Source organism: Apium graveolens, chromosome 6 (assembly GCF_009905375.1).
Source record: "Apium graveolens cultivar Ventura chromosome 6, ASM990537v1, whole genome shotgun sequence".
Taxonomy (NCBI): domain Eukaryota; kingdom Viridiplantae; phylum Streptophyta; class Magnoliopsida; order Apiales; family Apiaceae; genus Apium; species Apium graveolens.
This window is the reverse complement of record NC_133652.1, coordinates 61,843,678-61,848,505: the sequence shown is the minus strand read 5'-3', so window position 1 is coordinate 61,848,505 and position 4,828 is coordinate 61,843,678.

Genomic DNA, 4,828 nt, shown 5'->3' with positions numbered 1-4,828 from the left:
TGCATTTAAATTACAAACATCTCAGAGACAAAAACTTGCAAAAAGTAGAAATTCCATTAATATATTAAGAGAATACAATCATGAAATTTAAATTACATCAGAGCATTACAAGATTGTCCTAAGCTTCTAAACCTAACATCAACAGCCTTTGTCCTAGCTCAAGAAGCAGGGCAAAGCTGACGATGAAGAAAAACAGGAAGAAGAAAATAAGTTATTTCTTCTTCCTACTCTCTACAAAAAGAATAGCGAGTCTGATGATTCGCTCTTGTTGGTGGAGAGTTTCCAGCCTTTCTTCCTCCAATCGCTCCAGATGGCGATGGTAGTCCATGTAAAAGAACAGGAGGTGGGTGAGAACCTCCTGGGGAACCGAGTCCCAAATCTCATCAGGAATGACAGTCACGTGCCATTCCTGTTGCCATGCCTCACAGCTCAGCTCCATGTTGAAGGTCTCATAGTTCAAGAACATGTTGTAGTTGACTATGGTTTTGTTGGTATGAAGGAAATGAGAGTGAGTATGTGAGAAAAGAATTGATGTATAGGCTGATGTGAAGTGTTGGTTTATATAGGCAAGAGAATGCCAGGAGACGCAAGGAAATTTAATGCTAACAGGTATAAATAATTCTACCTCGTCTCCCTAGACTTGGAAGAAGAAAAACAGTCATTGGAAAGTTAAAACAGGGTTTAATGCGCACAAGAAATAAGTAAAAATTACTGTGCATGTACGTATACCACTATCCCTAATTATATTGACTGTTAATATTCTTCCCAAACATATTCTGATTTAAAATGAGACTGTTTCTAGATTTTATCCACAAATAAGTCAAGTAAAGGATCAGAATTTTAATATCAGAACTTAGACTTATATCAGAACTTAACAGTCATCAGAACATAATTTCTTAACTCGAAAAATGAATGCCTATCTTTGTAATTCTTCACACAAATTCTGATATAGAGTCTTCAGAACTTAATCTGTTAGGTCACACACACACTGTAGAGGGGGTGAATACAGTGTATAGTACACTCAAATCGAATTTTAAGAACTTAAGTAACAGAAAACAAACTTTATTGAAACAATAAACTCTGTTACAGTATGGAACTGTTACCTCTCAGTGATGAACAAATATCACGAGAGCTGCAAGGGTTACAATGAATAATCTTTTCTAATAATGATAACACTTATAGTGTAAACCCTATGTCTGTGTTTATATACTACACAGTTACAAGATAATCGCTAATTGATATGGAATATAATTCTGCTTCCTAAAATATATCAATCAGATATCTTTTCTTCCAAGTATTCCATTCTTCACGGAATTCCTTCTTCATGCATATCTCTTCTTATGTTTATCTCGATCTTCTTTCCTTTAATCAGCTACTGTCCTTATCTGATTGTCCTTCAGCACTTAAGTTCTGATATCTATCTTCTGATGATTATCTCCTGATAATATAAGTACTGATATCCTTAAGTCCTGACTTCCAGTATAAGTACTGATCAACAGTTAAGTACTGATTTATCCTGTTCACGTAAGATTCTGAAAGCTAAACATAAAACATATTAGCCATGACATTATCAAATATATCTAACAATCTCCCCCAACTTGTAAATTAACAAAATATGCAAGTTTAACAGATATTTGATGATGTCAAAAACATTAAGTACAAATGCATGAGAAATAGACTAGATAACTACAACTTACAGTCCTTAAAGTTTTTACCAATTTCAACTTCTGATAACAACTTCAATCTGTATAAATATCAGAATTTAAGCAGTTGTAGATCTTCGACTTGGCTTCTTCATTTTCTGATCTCTCTGATGTCGGGAGTTGTTCTGAGATAGTTCTTCAACAAACATTTCTCAGCATATCTTAGTTCATCAATCATTCTCCTTTTAACATCTTTAAGCTCTGCAGTATCTTCACCAGTTTGAAAGATTGCAGCTCTGAGATCATTAATCTTTGCTTTTCTCAACTCCTGATCTAGTCTTATGACATAAGCTTTGTCAGACTCAAGATTGAATTCAAGTCCCTTAATACCAAGATACATTCTGATCTGTGCAGTATTAGGCTTCATATCAACAATATCACCATTGTGATCTCTGTACTTTGGAACATATATGCTGTCAGACTTAACAGAATAAAGCCTTTTCTGTCTCTGAATTTGTTCTTTTAAGTAGTTTGCAGCAGTCTCTGTTATTCTGTCATCCACTTGAAGTAAGAAAAGTACATGCTCCAGTTCTTCAAAATACTTCAAAGGAATGGCATTTTGTCTTATATGATTGTTGGGTCCCAATGTGTTTGTAGAAGGGGGGTTGAATACAAACGTTACCAAATAATCTAATAAAATGCGGAATAAAAAATGTGAAACAAAATTCAAGTTAAATAAAAATATTATTAAACTTGAAATGTGTTACAACAACTGTATCGATTACAAGGTATTAATCTCAAATCAATTATTACAAATCTAGAATAAATTCGACATGAACTTTTTCTATTTTTGCAATAATTAGAATCAAATGCTAAACGCGATTTGAGATTAAGTTCTAGGGATTTTAATCCGCTAGATTGATACACAAGAACAAGATAAATAATTCTAGTGGTTTGGATTTAACATTAACAAACTAGAAATTGATCTTGAATTTCTGCAGAGAAGAATGATATATTTCAAGGCGGCTGCTCTGTTCTTGACTTGTGTGTATTTTGATTGAGTTAAAAATGATATGCTGCTTCTCTGCTTCTATTTAATCAATCAGCTGATTCAATTGAATTGGAATGACAATCCTTTAAGCTTGCAAGACTTTCGGTAGGACAATTGAATGAACTAGCAAGACAATCTGAATGAACTAGCATGACAATCAGAATGAACTAGCATGACAATCAGAATGAACTAGCAAGACAATCATCCTCCTAGAGTAACTTTCGGTATGACAATGGAAAATGGCCTAGCATGACAATCGGTATGACAATCCTGATTGTCATGCTAGTTCATTTTCAATTGTCTTGCTGATTTAATGCTTGAATTTAATCCAATTAAACTTCTGAAAATTCCTAAAATTCCTAGAATTAATTCAGAATTAATTAATCAATTAATTCAATTAATAAATAAATTATTCTTCGCAGATATAATTTATTTTCTTAATTAAATTAGATGACTTAATTAATTAATAGAGAATTAATTCTAGTCTTGAGCAGCAACCATTCTTCTGCAAATCTTCTGAAAATCACTGAAAATTATGAATCAATTCCGCCACTTCAACGTTGACACTCGATGTACTGTCTGGTTCATGAGTGACTAACTTCCGTGACGTTTCTTCATGTCTTGACTTTGACGCTTTGATTTTCTTCAGATTAAATCCTTGTAATTAATGATACTCTGACGAGATCTCTGTCACTTGATTAAATCCACGATCTTGATTTATATCACTGAGGCATGATCAACTTCTTGAACTTCTTCCAGTGAATTAACTCCTCAAGTCTGTAGATGAACCTTGTTTCTGAATCCTTTGACAAATATTACTTTGCGAGATCTCTCTGACGGTAGATCCACTATTTACTTATTACATTCTTATTTGAGTTGAGTTGAATCCTCGAATATACAAATAGGCTATGACATATGACTTACAATCTCCCCCTATTTGTTTGTTAGACAATAACACACAAATACCTAGAGGATAACTCAACTAACAAATAAGAAAAAGATATAAACATACATGCAAAGTAAATAGCAGAAAAGTTCTGGATGAGATTTAACATTTTCCAGATTCCAAGTAGATGTTCCTCTAGACTGAACATATCTTCAAGTAGTTCCATCTTCATTTGTACAACCACATTTCCTGTTGAGAAGCCCATATCTCTTGCTTCTCCCCCTATGAGAATCAACTGATTAAAGAAGATCACCTTCGTTTTACCACCTCTCCCGTACAATAGGATTCGCAGATAAAAACAAATGGTACTCCCTTAACAGCTTCTTCCCTTATCAGAAAATCACCTTGTGTTTACCACCTCTCCCGTACAATAGGATCCGTAGTTAAAAACAACAATGGTGTGGTGTAGTGTACATTTTTAGGATCTTTTTCTTACTCCATGCTATTTCTCCCCCTTAGTTGAGGAATCCTCCAAACTATTTCTTAAGCTTTTATCTCCCCCTTAAAGAAGGAATGTATGCCGTCGTCTGAAGGAGTTCTCATATTTCACTTGGTTGGAAAAGAAATAACAAGTAGTTTCTCTTTCTACCTCACTGTGAGTGTGTGATTCTGTTTAGTGTACCTCACATGTGTTTCACTCTTCTCTCCACTCGTGTTTACACTCAATCTCACAAGTGTATCACTCTTCTCTCATAGCTCCATAATCCAGCTGTACCTGCAAGGAAAATCACCTTAGCCATCCTTTAAGGAGGTCACAGGTGGTGCAATGGGAGTTCACAAATCCCCATCCTTGTTAAACTCGTCAGATAAATCTGAGTCATAATCTACAAGTTGCTAGTTTCCCTTTTAGGGTTCCAGATTTGAATTCTGGGAAGGTAAACAATGATCCAACGATTTTAGCATAAAGATCAAAGTTCCCTTCTAATGTCTGTGAAGACACTTCCTTGTGACTCATCAGGTAATATCTGAATCACTGTCAACAAGTTGCCGATCTGCACCTATGTCAGATCCACTATCCGCAGATGCATCCAGGGGATTTAAGCCTGGGGAGGTAGACACTGACCACTGACATATGGCTTTTGGATCAGTATCCTCTCCTGACACCTGTAAAGGCAATTGGTCCACTAACGAACCTTGAACAATCGAATCTGACCTTAAAATGGTCGAAACTCTTGTTTCCGTCAACTC